Source organism: Bos taurus, chromosome 8 (genome assembly GCF_002263795.3).
Source record: "Bos taurus isolate L1 Dominette 01449 registration number 42190680 breed Hereford chromosome 8, ARS-UCD2.0, whole genome shotgun sequence".
NCBI classification, from domain to species: domain Eukaryota; kingdom Metazoa; phylum Chordata; class Mammalia; order Artiodactyla; family Bovidae; genus Bos; species Bos taurus.
In genome coordinates this window covers 15207755-15227073 of record NC_037335.1, presented here as the reverse complement: position 1 = coordinate 15227073, position 19319 = coordinate 15207755, and the positions used below count along the sequence as shown (strand labels likewise).

Genomic DNA, 19319 nt, shown 5'->3' with positions numbered 1-19319 from the left:
AGATAGAGAGAGCATAACACATCTTCCCAAACATTTTGACATTGATCTCCAAAGAAAATAGGACACTCACTTAGATTTTTAAAATATCACTACCTCAAGAAATAAAACAATTCCAGTGTCCAAAGAAAAATAACACTGTTATAATAATACTACCTAATATATAGCACATATTGAAAGTTACCAATTGTCTCATTGATGTTCATTATAGCTGTTTTTCTTTTCTTTTGTTAATCCTTTACCAACTGAGCTATGAGGAAGATTCAAAAAGAGCCACGCATTGCATTCACTCAGCATGATCTTGAGTGTCTATATTTTATTGAAGGGTTGCCCCCACACCCAGCCTCTTGCTACTTTTCATTTTAATGGCACTGAGGCTTTTAAAGAGTTGAGGCCAGTTATTTCTTATATGCCCAATAATATAGATTTGCCTGACTGATACTTCACTATTAGATTCAGGTTAATTTTTTAAAAAATATTTATTAATTTGTCTCTACTGGGTCTTGAATGGAGGATATGGGCTCAGTAGTTGTGGCATGAGGGCTTAACTGCCTTGCAGCACATGGGATCTTAGTTCCCTGACCAGGGACCAAACCCATGTCCCCTGCATTGGCAAATTCTTAACCACTGGTTCACCACAGAAATTTCCTCAGGTTCAATATTTTGGACAAAAAAAAAAAAAAAAAATCCTAGGAAACTATTGACTTAATTATAATATTAAAATTTTCTTGCATGAACATGTATGTTTTAAAATGCCCCCTGGCCTTTCTAATCAATCTTCATATTTTCTGGCCTTGATGCTCTCTCTATATTTATGGTCTTAATTTTATTTCATGTATTCTTAGAAAAGGTGTACACATTTCATGTAACAGAGAGGGTATTAACCAATCAAATGACTTAATCAATTAATAACCCCCTAGCTAACTTTCATAATTCATAGCCCCTCAGTGCCCCTCGAAATATCAATTAAAAAGAAAGTCTGCCAAGTAGATGCAACCCATTTACCCTTATTATTTTGTGCATAATTAATATTACTCTGAGTCTATGCACCAATACAGCAGTGGTCTGTAAACTCAACAGTATCTGCAAAGTGATTCAATGTTTTCAAAATATTTTCATATAAATTATGTAATTTGTCCTTTAAGATAGATGCAAGAGTTAAGAATGAAATACAGTATTCTTCTTGTATAGGAGATTAAACCATGTCTGTGTTCTAAAACGACTTGTCCAATTTACTTTTGATTCTCTAACCTCAGTTTTCACATCAGTAACAGAGGATAACTGGGTATTGTTAACAGTACAGATGAAATTTACCTGCTTGACACCACCGGGTCCTACCCGGTTGCTTACTCAAGTGAGACCACCCAGCCACTGCCATTGATACCTCTCCTCAAACTACCAACTGTCTCAGTCTCCCTGAGGACTGGAGGTGGGTTTTCACTTGGCTTCCATCAAGTCTGCCCTGGCAGGAACTACAGAAGCTTCATCATCCAAGTTCTACCTGATCAGACTCAACATGGCTTAAGCTTCCCCAAAAGCTGCCCTCAGGGGAGAGCTAACACAACCTAGAGGTCAAGGAAATTAAAAAGAACAAAAAGCCTGAATTTTGGCCAGTATGCTATGCTAAGTCGCTTCAGTCATGTCTGACTCTGTGCGACCCCATAGACGGCAGCCCACCAGGCTCCTCCGTCCCTGGGATTCTCCAGGCAAGAATACTGGAGTGGGTTGCCATTTCCTTCTCCAATGCATGAAAGTGAAAAGTGAAAGTGAAGTCGCTCTGTCTTGCCCAACTCTCAGCAACCCCATGAACTGCAGCCCACCAGGCTCCTCCGGCCATGGGATTTTCCAGACAAGAGTACTGGAGTGGGGTGCCATTGCCTTCTCCGTTTGGCCAGTAGTAAGTGAGAAATAAGAAACCACAGATCAATTCCTCTTCTTTCCTTGCCTAATAGTCTGTTCTACAGCATAGCAGATTCATACTGCCTCTCAGATATCCTATGAGATGAGTAAGTAGCCATGTCTCTTTACAGCATTGGCTATATCAAGCCATTGTATAGCTTGATCATACACCACCTTATATTTGCTTACCCCCATTCTCTGCTTCACTGCTCTTCTTCCCAAATCCTTGTTACTCTGGGACTCCACTCCAAATAAAGGCAGCATTATACAGAAATATATAAATAGAAAAAAAAATCACTGTCCAAAGCCATTTGAATAATAAGTTGTAACATCAAACTTAACCAAAAATATTAGGAATGATCACACAATGCTAGCTTTGTTGTTATTCTTCAACCACACCACATTATCCGTGAATAATATTAGTTAGAACTTTTCCCAAACAACACAACATAAAGTCAGGTGTATTAAAAAGATCTTTCCTGGAGAATCTCAAACATAGCTAGTAACCTCCAAAGATATATCTTCCAATTATGACAGCAATTTGTGCCTTTCTGTCCCATCATTTTCACCTCATCTGTGTGTGCCAATTGATTGAAGGCATTTCTGCCTCATTAGTTTTTAATTGGCTCACATGGGCACTTTTGTAAATGAACACCCTGACCCCCAGTCCTCTCTGAAAAACTCCACATCCCCTGGTGCTAACAGGGGAAGCATGTGCAGAGATGGCTACCTTCAGTCTCACCATTGTGGACAGATCTGGGCAAGACTTCCTGAAGAAAAACCAAGTGTTGAATTGCTGCCATGGCAACTGACTAGGGACTCCAAAAAAGAGAGGAGGAGCAGAAAGAAATGGCCTGAGAATCAGAAAACCAAACTATGTATAACCAATACCTCCTTTAACTTCTTTGAGCTACAGTTTCTTAATGTTCCTAATAAGTTATTTATCCAAATAAAATAAGGCCATTGAACTTAATTGGCTCTAAGATTTCTGCCAGCCACAAACTTCAATGAATCATTGGTTAAGCACCAGGGATAAGGTAAAGAACTTCAAATTAAATTAAACTTTACTCTTGGAGGAATTTTCTATTTTAAATTTGTCAGTGGTCCACAAAAGGGCATCAATACTTTCCTAAGAAAGCATTTTACTTTTCAGAAATATAGAACAACACATATCTAACAGTCATTTTAATGAGTTTTTTAATTTACTAACTGGATGGCATTTTAAGTATAAAATGCTAAAAGTACTGAAAACCTTTTTTTTTGTTCACATTAACTATCATCTTTTCATTTTCAGTGGGTTTTGAGACTTTAATTTTACCAATTGTACTTTGGGTTAATCTATCTGTATAGCACTTAACATCTGAAGACGTATACCACTATATTAATGACTTTCACATGAATGATCATGATAATAGCAATATTAAAAGACTGCAGCCACTTTACGCACTATACATTCAATTCCCCAAACTGCCTGTTGCTTCTAATTTTCCTCCCTCACAGATGAAATTACTTTTTTTATATTCTTGGAAAAAGTTAACCAAGGGAAGAAGGAAACTTAATTTAGCTACTGGAATAGGTGTATTTGTCTGTCAGGGTATTCACAGTGAATGAAGAGGTGTGGAGAAACATGGCCTAGTATACAACTGGGGTCACACAGTCCTGGGTTTGGACCCAGCTCTGCCGTTTGCTTATCTGCAAAGCAGGGGTAAAAGATATATCGGGTTTAGGACAATTCAGTTCAGTTCAGTCTCTCAGTCAGGGTTTAGGAAAAGTTCGAAAGTAATAATGTGAAGTATCTGGTTAAAACAGTGAGAACACTATAGGCATTGAGTAAATTTTAATTTTAAACCCCAGTAATATTTTAACATTAAAATTCTATCAGCTTAGGGGGTAATAAACCTTCTATAAAACCAGGTTAGCAGATTTCAATATCAATACTCTAGAGAGCTTTCAGAAAATACTTCTGCTCCTCTAATCAATTAGTTTTCAACCTTTCCATCTTCTTTCATTGTCCTTCATCTCATGAAACAAATCCAAGACATATTCAGTAGCTCATGCCAGAAAGCTAGTTGTTTCATTGACATCCCATCCTCTCCGTCCTTTACCTCTGATATTCATCATCACGAAGTAAATTCATTTTTATTTGCAAAATATCTCTCTAATGTTCCATTATTTTTGATATTTCTGCTGCCATGACCCTCTTTTAAACTCATACATTAGTCATTAAAACTGATCCCCTATGACCACACATAGCTCCCACTGATTTGTTATATATACAACAGTAATCTTTTTTATTAATAAAACACAATGTGTTCAACATCTTCCCCTTATATTTAAATATATCAAAAGCATTCTGACTGTTAGAATAATAACATAGCCCACAAGATGCTACATCATCCAGAACAATTATCTACCTGTTAAATTCAGCCTAACTTATGTTATCCTTTACTTTCCATGCTTTAATTCATATTGGTCATTCTCAGTCACATCCAACTCTTTTGCAACTCCATGAACTGAAGCCCACCAGGCTCCTCTGTCCATGGAATTTCCCAGGCAAGAATACTGGAGTGGGTTGCCATTTCCTACTCCAGAGTATCTTCTTTCCCTGGGATCAAAGCCTAGTCTCCTGCATCTCCTGCACTGGCAGACAGGTTCTTTATCACTGTGCCACCTGGGAAGTTTAATTCATATTATTCTTTAATTGCTGTTAAATGTCATTGTTTTTATTCTCTGGGCATTTTCATATACCATTCCTTCTGTCTAGAACATTCTTCTTCTAACTTTCCTTTGTTAATCTTTACTTGCCTATCAGATCCAGAAAAATATATGTTTCTAAAGGAAGCCCTTATGACCCCTCTCAACTCAGTACAGGTTAGGCCTCCCTCTTCTGAGCTCTCATGGCACTTTGCTTTTTACCTCCAGCATAAATTTTGATGATATGCCTGCGCAATTCATATATGTTTCAGTGTGAGTTAACTTCATTGACAAATCTAAAAGTTATTAGTTGTAAAATGTGAATTCTGTGAAGACAAACACAATGCCGGTTTTCCTCAACCGTATATTCTTGGTGAATATCACAGTCAGTACCTACCCAAGGCTGACACAGTAAGAATTAGTTGAACAAATACAAAAAGGAATCAAGGATTATTCTGTTATCATTATTTTTGCCTATGGCTTTTGTTTTGAACGTGTTTTTTTCATTCCTACAAACTCTCAGCATGCTTTATTTTTCTTCCAAAGATGGATTGTGTTCTCTATAATTCAAGCACTATATCCACTATTGCAGATTCTTGGTAACAGTGTCTGATTAACCAACTACATCACAGCTATTCCTACAGTTTAAGAAGCAAACTGCCTTTCTGATAAGCATAAAAAATCAGTATCAGAGTAAATGGATATAATTTTGGGTTTTGTTAATACATAGAGCTTTATTATATAATTTCTCTTAGGATTTTTGAAATGTTAAAAATAGTTATCCAAATTGAGCAAATAGTGTACTTCAAAGGAACAAAATAGATGCTCAATTATCTGCATTTCTCTCTCTGTGGATAATTCTTGAATTATAAGTCAAGTGAATTTAGAAGTTCAGAGATATGTAAGTCAGTGGTTCAGAATTCAGAATATGTTTTCCTAGGGAAAATGTATAAAGCAACACATATATTATCATTTAGGCCCACATGACACTATTTAATTATATAGCTGAATTTTATTGTTATCAATCACAAATAAAAATCCATCTAATGAGAAAATATATTTTAAGTTACAACTGCATTAGGGGAGACTGTTATAAGACCTGCAGTGTTATGAAGCTGATTACAATACATATTTAAATGGGACTTTCTGGTTGTATAAGATTATGTTCCTTCTAAGGAGTAGAGGAGAACCCTAACTACCCAGCAAGTGGAGCTTCTAAATGGGATGCATGCAGCTTAGGTAACTGGGGTACAATGGGAGCTCTTGAATCACTGTTTTTTACCAGTACAGATAACTGAATTCCCCAAAGAATTCCCAATTCTGCATACACACTAGATCTTATTTCAGTGAGATTCCTACAAGCACCATTCAACCTGCTTATTAGCACGTTGTTAATTCATGTTGGAGCAATAAGTAAGAGTGATTAGATTTGGACTCTTTTTTTTTCTTTTTGATTTGTGGTTGGTAAAAATAGAAAGCTAAAAGTTTATTTTTTATATTTATTCAAATCAAAAGAATATCCTAGAGTTCCTTTAGGGCTTCCCTGGCGGCCGAGCTGGTAAGGAATCTGCCTGCAATGCAGGAGACCTGGGTTTAATTTCTGGGTCAGGAAGATCCCCTTGAGAAGCAAATGGCTACCCACTCCAGTATTCTTACCTGGATAGTTCCATGGACACAGGAACCTCAAGGGCTACAGTCTGTGGGGTCACTGAGAGTTGTATACACTGAGTGACTAACACACACACATACACAAATTTAAATTTGCTAAATTTTTCATAGATTTACCAAATCAATGAGCTATGTTTCAACTGCAAATAAACCTAAAACTGGATTATTCTGCTAGAATAACATGCTTTTAATTTACTAACATAGCCTTTAGCCAAACTCAGAAGTAAAATAAACAGTGGGGAAAGAGAACCAATTACAGGGAATAACAAGTCCTAATATAAACAATGGCATTTCTAGAATTTTTCAAAGAGTTGATTGGTTAATATTTATGATTAGGATGAAAATTGGAGACTGAAAGAAGTGAATTCAAGTTAAAATTACACTATGAGAAAAACTTAAGTTTTTGTGGGAGTTTTAAAACAGTGCAGTCCTCCTAGAAAGAACAATTAGAAGAGAATTAATTCATAGTAGGCAGGAGTGCCTGAGTTAATGGAGTTTAATTAAAAAGACAGGGCTTCTTCAGATTTGAAGACAATGACAAATGAAACTTTAATTAGATTCTAAGCTTCCAGGAACAAGTATGTGCCATGGGGTTTTTGCACAGAATATATCATATTTAGTCACACAATTTCTTGCATTGGCTATTTCCTTTTTTTAACCAAATTTAAGGAAGATATATACTGCTTGATTTTGGTTTTGACTAGTTGTACAGGAGAAGGTCTTTGATTTTCTCTCTACATAATGTCTCAAATTTACTCTGAGGCTAAAGTCACCTTTATTTATTTATTTTTTTATTTTATTGAAGTACAGTTGATTTATAATGTTGTATTAATTTCTGCTGCATAGCAAAATGATTGAGTAATATATACTTGTGTATGTGTGTGCGTGTGTGTATACACACACATATAGATAACTGAAGGACTTCCCAGCTAGTGCAATTGGCAAACAACCCACCTGCCAATGCAGGACATGCAAGAGATGTGGGTTTGATCCCTGGGTCAGGAAGATTCTCTGGAGTAGGGAAGGGCAACCTGGAAAATCCCATGGACTGAGAAGTTCATGGGGCCACAAACAGTTGGACACAAGTGAGCAACTGAGCACACACACATATAACTGAAATTATATATATCCTTTTTTGTATTATTTTCCATTATGATTTATTACAGGACACTGAATATAGTTCCCTGTGTTAATACATTAGGAACTTGTTGTTTATCCATCTTATATATAAGTTCATCTTTAAAGTTCAAAAGTGGTTCATTTGAGAAGATCTGGGTTCCTAAAGTTTTACTGTAGACCCTCTTTTAATGTAAATGTTTGATTTTCTCGGCTATGCTTGGTCATGCTGAAAGTTTTCACAAATAGTTTGTATTTCCAGGAAGAGATTTCTCCTCTCAATGCAAATATCTACTTTGGCAACTGAAATCTTACAGGAACAGAACCCCCTCTGCTGTTCCCAATATCCTTACATCAGATAATTTTCTTACCTAAATGAAAAATTTTTCCAGTATCATTATTGCCCTTCTAAAGCTTTTCATTATTAGAATTATTTTTTCATTTTTTACTTAAAGGTTGGTAAAGTGAAGTAGGTCTGAATGGAAAAGTGATGAAGAATCACAGCGTCCCATATCAGTAGCACATTGTGACCTACTTGTTGGGGTGCCAGTAATCCCTGTAACCACTGGGGCTTTCAAAATTGATTATTTTAAAAGTCTTACTTAGTGTGTGCAAGCATGCTATGTTGCTTCACTGAATCTTTGTGTGCTAAGTTGCTTAACTGACTCTTGGCAACGCCATGGACTATGGGATTTCCCAGGCAAGAACACTGGAGTGTTTTGCCTTGCCCTTCTCCAGGGGATCTTCTTGACCCAGGGATCAAACTCGTGTCTCTGACATCTCCTGCATTGGCAGGTGGGTTCTTTTATCATTACTGCCACCTGGGAAGCCCATAATTAAATGGTACGGTCAATAAAAACAATATCAGAGTTAAGAAGAGCTCTCCTGAAGCTTCTGGGTGTGGGAGGCAGGGTAGAGGTTCTGGCGGGGAGGTGAAGGACAGGCAAAGAGCACACACTTAAATAGTATCATGAAAAAAAAAAAAGATAACAGAACAACTTGCTTTGTTTCATATGAAGTAACATGGAAGCTACGTTAGGAGTTACTACTTGGATAAGTGAAATAAACTCAATATAATACTTTTAAATGGAATATTAAAAGAGAAAAAAAGGAGGGAAAAAATAGAAATAGAAGTCAGAGCTCCTTCATATTAAGGATGGAGATGAGAGAATATGCAGACTTTTAAAATGAAGAGGATCTCTAGTATTTCAGACATTTAAGATTTGTTCACCAATGGGATAGTCACATTGCATTAAGGTAATGGAGAGTTAGTCCCATTGCGTTAAGGTAATGGAGGTGGGCAGGGTAGGGGCAAGAGGAAAGCCTTCTGTATGATCTACTGTGAGTGAGATCCACATACCATATAGTATTACAATAATAGTGCACGCTGTTTTACAGACACTCTCCTTGTCAAATTTTATCCCCAAATTTGGCAGAACCACTGAAAATAGATGCTCAATTGATGTCTGTTGACTTGAACTGACATACAAGCTTCATAGTATTGATCTGTGTCTGGAAAAAGATGGTGAAAATTTGTTATCTCTAGTTATTAGGGGCAAGGGTCAGATGTGCTCCCTGGTTGAAGGCAATCATCTGTCATAACTTGTCACTGGCCTAAGAAAACTGTTAGCATTAGGACAAACTCTATGTCCAGAAAAGTGGTTCTCAACTACTATGTCCCGACGGTATCTGATATTACACTAGACTGACCAGTAAGTCATTACTAATATTAAAGAGTAGTGTTGGTGGATGACTTGTTTAAGTGCATGTTCCAAGTCCGTGAGTCTGTTTCTGTTTTGTGAATAAGTTTATTTGTATTATATCTTTTTAGAATCTGCATATAAGCAATATTATATGATATTTCCCTCTGACTTCCATCACTCAGTATGACAGTATCTAGGTCCATCTGGTCACCAGGAAGGAAGTTTGGGGGAAAGGGATGGTTAAAGAGTTTGAGACTGCCATGTACACACTACTATATTTAAAATGGATAACCAACAAGGACCTACTGTATAGCACATGGAACTCTGCTCAATGTTATGTGGCAGCCTGGATGGGAGGGGAGTTTGGAGAAAAACGGACACACATATATGTATGGTTGAGCACCTGTGCTATTCACTGGAAATTATCACAACATTATTAATCAGCTATACTCCAATATAAAACAAAAGCTTTAAAACATGCATGTTCAAGATGATACTTCTGTCACCTTGCTACTTTCTGATATAATAAGCTTTTCAGAGTGCATGTTACAGTCAACCTACAAGCACGAGAACATGGCCCACAAATCATTTTATCTCAGTCACAGTCAGCAGTACTGTCTCACAGGGACAATCAGTTTTAGTAAAACATATTTGGGGGAAAAAGGCTGAGAACTGTAATGTCCAATCATGACAGTGTAAAAAGGAAACCTACTGACCAGTGATTGACAGTACTTTTGTCCAAAAAATGTACTTTCAAAAGATTAAATATTTGTCCATATTTATGCCAGGATAATTAAAATCAACTGAAGAAATCCTACTGAAAGAAGCACCAAATCTGAACTTTTTAACTGGAAAAATAAATAAAAGCCACATGTTGTTTTAGAAAGAAAACAGGAACCAAAAAATAATCTCAGCTTCCATGTAAGGAATTTAGTTGAATCTTTAGAAAATAAAATTTTGAGGCATAAAAAAGTCATTGGGATAAACTTTACTACTCATTATTAACTGAAATACAACCTTAGGTATCTATTTTTCACAATGAATTTGAAAGTTTTTAGACATAGCCATATTAGTTACAGTCTCTGCTGCTGCTAAGTCGCTTCAGTCGTGTCCGACTCTGAGTGACCCCGTAGACGGCAGCCCACCAGGCTCCCCTGTCCGTGGGATTCTCCAGGCAAGAACACTGGAGTGGGTTGCCATTTCCTTCTCCAGTGCATGAAAGTGAAAAGTGAAAGTGAAGTCGCTCAGTCGTGTCCTACTCTTTGCAACCCCATGGACTGCAGCCTACCAGGCTCCTCCATCCATGGGATTTTCCAGGCAAGAATACTGGAGTGGAGTGCCATTGCCTTCTCCGAATTACAGTCTCTACTGCTCCCTAATGTTGCATACATATGGTCAATTTTATTGGTTTACATTGCCTTTCAAAACATTTAAGTCTGTCACCCTTCTTTAAAATATACCATAAATAAAACTATGTATACTTACGGAGAATGGAATGCAACCCACTTCAGTATTTTTACCTGGAGAATCCCACGGACAGAGAAACCTGGCGGGTTACACTTCATAGCATCACAAAGAGCTGGACATTACTGAAGCACCTTAGCAACACACTCACTCAAACTATAAAAAAAGGATCACCTCTGTGTAGTTTTATGAAAGTCTGCTTCAACAAGTTTAAAAACAGATTCATGCTGTAAATATCAATGCCAAACACAGCCCACTAAACAGTAGTGAAAATATAAATATGTAATTATATAATTTGATACTACAAATGAATACAAACAGAAGAAATACTTTCTCAGGAAAAAAAAAGAAAACTGAAAACACTGCAAACATTTATAGATTTTAAAAAGTCCAATCAAATACAACCCAGAAAAGAGTTTAGGGAAATACTAATATAATACGTAAGCATGTAATTTTTCATTTTTTTTCCCTACAAGGTCCGTAAATTCTCACTCATCAAAGTACTGTCACTTGTTTCATTGAATACCTGAAGACTTGTAAAACCAGAAGGACATCATTTAAAATGGCTCTTACAAACCATCTGCTCAATTTACAAAGACATTATTGAGACTTACTCTAGAAGAGACCTTCCTTCCACCACACACCTCACCTGAGGGGCTGATCAAGGAAACCTACCTGTGTCCATGATGAGCTGATGAAACAACACTTGCCTCCATGAACTACTTTACATTTCCAAGATTAAATTTTTTTGTGTAGAACTTAAATTTGTACTCAACCTGTGGAGGCGCTGAGGAGAGCAGGAAGCGCCAGTCAGAGCATACTGTCCATGGCAAAGCAGGAGAAATGAGTAGGAAGATTTGTGGGTGTTCCCGGGAACTCATCAGCCTCCTGTTCATGTTCAATAGGAGACTCACAAGTTCCTGCAAATGCACACAAACTCAGTAAGCAGGCACCCTTGGCAGAGAGGCAGATGCTGATACTTCCTTCACGTCAAGTGAATACAGTACCTTTCCCCCCTGGAGTATCCTCAACAGCTTGGGATTTGGTCCAAGCAATGTGGTGGGCATCACAGTCCACTGGCCGCTTTTATTCAACTATTCAACAAATATTAATTGAGCATCACCTATGTTAAGCACTGCTCTAGTCTCCAGGCACATAGTAGTGAATCTTTTTTTTGCTATTATGGAAATTCTTTTGAACATAGTCTAGTTCATTTTCAATCTGTTTGACTCAAGCTTTGGTCTCCAATGCCAAATGGCAAGTGGCAGCTTTTAAAATTTCCTTTGCCATAACTGTAGAATTTAGAGCTCATGGTACAATGGGAAGAAGCTATGAATGGAGACTAAGAGGTCGAAATGCTAATTTACATGCAGCTAAAACCTAACAACTTCCATGGTCAAAACACAACCCTTTTTGACTTCAGTTTTCTTACTTGACAAATGATTATTTGGACTATTTCACTTTTACTTCCAATCTAGATACAAATGTCTAATTATAAGGTAACTAGAAACAGAATAAGAGTATTTATACAGAAAATGCAATGCTACTGAAGTTGTGTTTTTCGAGGAAAGAGAAAAAAAAATGGGTTCAGCAATCACTGTAAAGTTCAAATATATAATTGATTATTGGTATCTTTTTCCACCAGCTAACATCACTGCAGATGGTGATTGCAGCCATGAAATTAAAAGTCGCTTACTCCTTGGAAGGAAAGTTATGACCAACCTAGACAGCATATTAAAAAGCAGAGACATTACTTTGTCAACAAAGGTCCGTCTAGTCAAGGCTATAGTTTTTCCAGTGGTCATGTATGGATGTGAGAGTTGGACTATAAAGAAAGCTGAGTGCTGAAGAATTGATGCTTTTGAACTGTGGTGTTGGAGAAAACTCTTGAGAGTCCTTTGGACTGCAAGAGACACAACCAGTCCATCCTAAAGGAGATCAGTCCTGGGTGTTCATTGGAAGAACTGAGGTTGAAGCTGAAACTCCAATACTTTGGCCACCTCATGGGAAGAGCTGACTCATTGGAAAAGACCCTGATGCTGGGAGGGATTGAGGGCAGGAGGAGAAGGGGACGACAGAGGAAAAGATGGTTGGATGGCATCACGGACTTAATGGATATGGGTTTGGGTGCACTCCGGGAGTTGGTGATGGACAGGGAGGCCTGGCATGCTGCAGTTCGTGGGGTCACAAAGAGTGGGACACGTCTGAGTGACTGAACTGAACATAGAAATTATTTTCCTCATATGGAAATAAATTATTAATTTGTTTTTTCACTGGCTTCTAACATTGAAACTTTTTTCTGTGGGCTTTAATTTTCCTACAGGATCTTAGATACTAGCTCAAATCTTACAAGACAGGCTCAGTTCTTGACCAGAAAGATGAAGCAGATTATCCAGGTTAATATTTGCTCAAGACCAGATTTTAATCTTTGGAGTTTTTCTGAACTTTAAGCTGAAGAAAATTTAGCCCTTGCTGGTTGATTTGAAATGGATAAACAAATATTCTAGTACCCTTCTCCCTATAAAAAAGCAAATGTATATGCAAATATGCCCCCACACACATGGAGAAACACACATACACACACACACACACACACACACAGAGTCTCCAATGATCCTTCAAACTAAAAGTGCATTGCTGGTGAAAACTCAACCTGGGTACAGCACAGTAAATAGATTTTCTTTATTTTGCTATCTGTATGCCTTTAAAGAGTCAGTCTGTTAAATGCTTTATGGGGAGGTTTAATTAAAGGCTCCAATTAAAATTCCAAATTAAAATTCAAGAATACTTGAAATGGCTTATGCAAATAAGGGTAGATTACCTTCTTTATCTAAGGAATAGGCATCTACTAGGCAAAGGCACCATCTCATGTTTTCCTTTAGTTTTCACGCCCACAAACTTATCAGCAGCTAACAAAGTCATCTGCAATGTTGATATTATATGACATTTTTATTTTAAACAAACAATAAATCATTAAAGTCAGAGAACATTTATTGAATTGTTTCAAAGTTTTAGATTAGGTCACCAAATGTGGTATTATTCCTTCTTTTGCATTAAAGCTTTAATTAATGACAATGTATAGGTTCATTGTGTCAAATGTACATCACAGATTCATATATGCAGAGATGAACAAGGAGCAAAATTGTGATGATTAAACCCCTGTTTAATTTTACCCCATTAAACAGGGTAAGTAGCATCAGTCAACAAATAGCAGGGAATGTTGTAGGAGTAGTGTACCAGGATGTCTTACTATGTAAGGCTTTAGTGGTCTACAGTTAGAGACCTATATCTGAGTCCTTGAACCATCATGTACTACATGTCTGTGTGGGAATGATATTTAATATCTCTGAGCCTCAATTTATTCATCTCAAATGGAGATACTAATCAGATCAGATCAGATCAGATACTCAGTCGTGTCCGACTCTTTGCGACCCCATGAATCGCAGCACGCCAGGCCTCCCTGTCCATCACCAACTCCCGGAGTTCACTCAGACTCACGTCCATCGAGTCAGTGATGCCATCCAGCCATCTCATCCTCTGGCGTCCCCTTCTCCTCCTGCCCCCAATCCCTCCCAGCATCAGAGTCTTTTCCAATGAGTCAACTCTTCGCATGAGGTGGCCAAAGTACTGGAGTTTCAGCTTTAGCATCATTCCTTCCAAAGGAATCCCAGGGCTGAATTACCTATCTAATAGTGTGGTTTTAATTCTTATTATCATTATCATGATTGAAGGTAAGAAGTAGAAGGGAGAACAAATTGGATTCTACAGTTCTGCTATTGACTTAGATAGTAATGTGAAAATCTTGAAGCTAGAAAGGAACTGATAGAGAAGAAAAATCTCAAGAGTATCAGTCAAATTAACACCTGACTCATTATACTCATAAAACTCTACTAATACCATTATTATTACAATGAACTCTTGTACCTTTGGGTTGAATATGGTTTTTATTCCCAAATAAAATTGTTTCCCAATTACTTGAAAAGTTATTTAAGATGATGAAAAATTACACACACTCCATGTATGTCGTATTAAAAGAAATCATTCATTGACATTATTACAGTTCTCTGACAATTAAACTTTCTGCTACTTATCAATAGTGAAAGAAATTATCTAGGGAATACTCATGCGCTTAATGAGGAAAATGATCAAAAAACAAAAGGGATATAAATATTTCTTAAGCAGAGAGCAACATATTCTAGAATGGGAATTTAGACTAAATGAAAGCTATAGTGAAAGTGTTAGTCACTCAGTCACGTTCAACTCTTTGAGACCCCATAGACTGTAGCCCACCAGATGTCTCTGTCCATGGGATTCTCCAGGCAAGAATACTGGAGTGTGCTGCCATTGTCCTCTCCAGGGGATCTTCCCCACCCAGGGATAGAACCCATATCTCCCACATTGCACACAGATTCTTTACCATCCAGGCCACCAAAGAAGCATATTTCATATTTCCTTTAGTTATGTGTGCTTTCTCTATAAATAAGCTATTCATACTTTTTGACAATTCTGCTATTATTCTATTTGGTTGCTCTTATGTTGATTTTCATGAGCTATTTATATCATTATCATGGTTAATAACAGTCTGTCACATGTTACAAATATTTGCTTTCAGTTTTATGCTTAAATTTATCTCTATTTTTGGTGCCTTTCCCTATAGACATTTAAAGTGTTTATATAATTAAATCTATCAATCAGTGCTTTTTTATGAATTTGAATTTCACTTCTTTGCTTAGTAGGAACTTTCTCACTCTAATATCAAAATAGACTACTGTACTTTCTTCTGTTATTTTTCACATTTAGATAACTTAACTTTTTACAGTGAGAAGTCATGGTATTTTTTTTTGGGGGGGGTGGGCAACCAACAGGTAGCCATGTCAGCCTTTTATAGCATTTTATTTAGAAGTACATAATTTACTTATTGATGTGACAGCACAGCTTATAATATAATTTTAATATGCCTGTGTGTGTGTATATATATATATATATACACACATATATATACATATGAATCTCTTCCTTGATCTTCTATTTTGCTGAATTCATCTACTTTGATATTGCTGTGTCTTTGCCAAAGTCTTTTCCTCTCATAACTATATAGAATTATTTAGTTTGATAGGACAAATATCAGTAAGGAGGCAATTGCAGTAATTTGAGAAAAATCCTGATAGTTCAAAATGGTCTGAAAGAGAGGTGGAAATTTGATAGACATTATAAGGTAGTCGGAGCTGACAAAATTTGAGCCGTATTTGGCTGTGATAGGAGGGGAAGCCAAGGGTGACATCAGGTCTCGTACTTTATAATGGGGTGAATTTTGATGCTACTTATATCTGAGACAAAGAATGTTGAACAGTTTTAAGAATACAAATATTGACTTCAGTTGTTGACATGAAGGATTTGAGATGACTGCTGACCATCTGCATTTAAACACGAGTTACTCAAGTATACTTATACCCATTTTAGGAAAGATCTAAACTAGAGATAAAGATTTGGACATTATCATCCTAAAGTATTAATGAAATGCTTAGTAATTTATGACATTAAGTGTTCAGGACAGAAAAAAGACAGCCCAGGAATGAATATTAACAGGCACCAACATTTAAGAAACCAAAGTGGCAAGGGGGAGAGGTAGAGGAAATGCAGAAGAGTGTCATCTGTAAGTCAAAAGAAGCAAGCATTTTATGTAACTCTTGATATTCATGCTAGCTGCTTATCAAATCAGTACAATTTATAGGTTTTTTCTTACATTCAGTTCCAAAGATGAAATTAAAGTTGAATTACTTGGAAATTGGTAGCCCTGTATCACGTATGACTTTATTTTAGTTCATGTTTTGCTGTTACTGTACTAAATGAGAATATTTTCCAAGAGCTATTGTGAATTTTATCATATGTATCATTATTTCAGACCCAAGACAGATGTGACTATTTATGCATGAGATGTCACCTAGAATATGAGCAAGAAATAACCGTAATGAGAATGTTGGCATACAATCATATAACAAGTTATTTATAAACCTGTATTGTTACTTCTGTGTACTAGTGAAAATTTAAGTCTCTGTACTCAAGTGTCATAAAAAAATAAGAATGAGGCAAAAAGTGAACTATAGAAACTTTAGCTATAAAGTCATGTGTTTTAGTAAAAAATACACAGGTGTGCTAATCAGAAAAACTTAGATCTGAATCCCAGCTAAACTTTTCTGAGGCTTAATTTACTCATATTTAAGATAATATCCATATATTATTAATATGATAATTATATAAAATAATTTAGGGATTTAGGCAGAACCATTACTTTCCCCTATCTCATAACTCTTTAAAAATATAAGTACATATTATTAAATCTACAACAATGTTCGCTTTTCTGTGACTTACTTAGAATATAAAAGGATTTCAGAAAGCAAAGATGGCTTTATAAATAAACTGAAAACTTCAAATCACTCATGCAAATGTCCATGACAAGGCTTTTGAATTCATTAGCAGCTTACAATCCAATTAATTTTTGAAGGTATTAGTGGGTGGTGAGGAGGTCCCAAAATAAAATGTTTTCATGGGCAAGAGGAAGACATAGGGAGGAAAGGGTGTTTCATCTTTTTATCTCAAAGATTTAACACATTAATATACAGTTTGGTCTATAACTAGTACTAAAGTGAAGTCACTCAGTCGTGTCTGACTCTTCGTGACCCCATGGACTGCAGCCTACCAGGCTCCTCCATCCATGGGATTTTCCAGGCAAGAGTACTAGAATGGGTTGCCATTTCCTTCTGCAGAGGATCTTCCTGACCAGCGATCAAATCCAGGTCTCCCACACTGTAGACAGACACTTTACCGTCTGAGCCACCAGGGAAGTCTAACTAGTACTAAAGCTTCAAGCATACTTACGCAACATGCAATGAAACTCATATCCATTAATAACTGGCCAGAATCTACATTAGAACATAGAAGCTAAAGGGGATTGGAGAGAGCAGATGTAAAGGTGGTTTTGGGTGGTGGAGGAATGTTCCACAAAAGCTATGACAGAGACAATGCTTGGCATACACCATATTTTGTTTTTGATATTTTTCCTTCCAATTCACAAAGAAATCTACACTTTCGAGTCTCTTTGCTGGGACCATATCATTTGTTCTGGCCATTGAAGGTTGGGTGGAAATGATATGCCCCATTTCTAGATGAAAAGTTCCTTTCTAATTCTCAGGGCTCACTCTCTACCTACTCAGCTGTATTTTTTTTTTAACTGCTTATTATTATCATTATTTTTTCACAAAGATTTGACAATATTAGGGTCAATGGATTTGTCACAGTTTCTGCACAAGTGTTCAGCACAGAAAATAGAGTAAAGGCAGGTTGGCCCCAGTGTCAGGCTGCTACTTGAAGTTCCAGAGAGGAGAGGCACACAAAGGCAATGGTTAAATGGGGCAAGGTCAGGATGGACCAGTGACCGTGAAGGTTTTAGGACCCTTCTCAAGACCTGGCATGCCTTGTTCCCTAAAACAAAACCACCCCATGATGGCCATGGCAAGCTCTTGAACTTAAACATAGTCAGAGATGTTAAACAACTACAGGAAATAACAGAAAATACTGTATTTTCCTACATTTAAAGAGCTGGATGAGAGTGAATGTTCTGGACCCAGGCTAAATGGCTTTGAATTCTGGCTTTAGCACTTTCTGTTGCTGTTGTTTAGTCGCTAAGTCATGTCTGACTCTTGTGAACCACATGGACTGTACCCTGCCAAGCTCCTCTGTCCACAGGATTTCCCAGGCAAGAATACTGGAGTGGGTTGACATCTCTTTCTCCAGGGGATTTTCCCAACCCAGGGCTCAAACTCGTGTCTCCTGCATTGGCAGGTGGGTTCTTTACCTCTGAGTCACCAGAGAAGCCCTAGCACTTTCTACTGGCTATAATAACCTTCTATACCTTCCTTCTTTTTCTGTAAAATAGGAATAATAATTCTCTCTCACTACAGGGTTTATGAGGATTAATTTAGATATTATGTATAAAGTTCTCAGGATAATGTCAGAAAATAATAAACACTCAAAATGCTATTTTCATAACTATTTCCCATGCAAGCATTTTTCTATACTTTCTCCTATGATTCTCAACTCTATCTATCTATCTATCTATCTTTATCTATAGTTGCCGTTCCCATAAATGAGGGAACTTTTTTGGAATTCGATTTTGTTTCACTAAAAAATAAAATTTTCTAATAATTAAATTCAATGTTAGAAAGTACTATCTTTCCAAGAAATTAGGTCCTCAACATTAGAAATATTTGGAAGAGAAAAAAGTGAATGTCAATAATAGTAAAGGAAAAATGTTTCCATAGGTGGGATGGTAAAAAAATGACCTCTAAAAATCTACATTTGAAATCTACATTTCTAATGTATGTATTTTTGTATTTTTGCACAGCCCTAAAGTATGACTTTTTAAATTACCTTTCATGGGAACATAGTTATCTTGAAATGATTGAGAAACTGCTTTGAACAATTTTTAAATAACTCATTAAGCTTGACTGATGAAACAATAAGTCAAATCACTCTGTATGAGAAGGATGGCCTGTAAACCTTTCTGTAGCAGTTATCATCTAAGATAACCAGGACAAAATGTGGCTTCCAGATAAGACACACAACAACGTGAACAAGCACATGGGAAAGTCAGTACAATGACGAAGAGTACAAGGGGTTACACTGACTGATTCACTGACACTCAGAATTTCAATGTGACAGCTCATGCTAATGTTAAAGAATGAGAAAACCCATAAATTATCACTGCTTTATGCTCCCATA

The 19319-nt window shown here is 36.8% G+C and overlaps 1 protein-coding gene and 1 non-coding gene across 11 annotated transcripts in view; both read right to left on the bottom strand.

Annotated features, from left to right (window-relative positions):
- LINGO2 (leucine rich repeat and Ig domain containing 2) overlaps positions 1 to 19319 on the bottom strand; it is a 1453939-nt gene that overhangs the window by 1074557 nt on the left and 360063 nt on the right. The gene's annotated exons all lie outside the window — the stretch shown is intronic.
- Positions 11399 to 11475, bottom strand: MIR873 (microRNA mir-873). The gene has a single exon (NR_031226.1). It is a non-coding gene; the product is annotated as a microRNA mir-873 (primary transcript).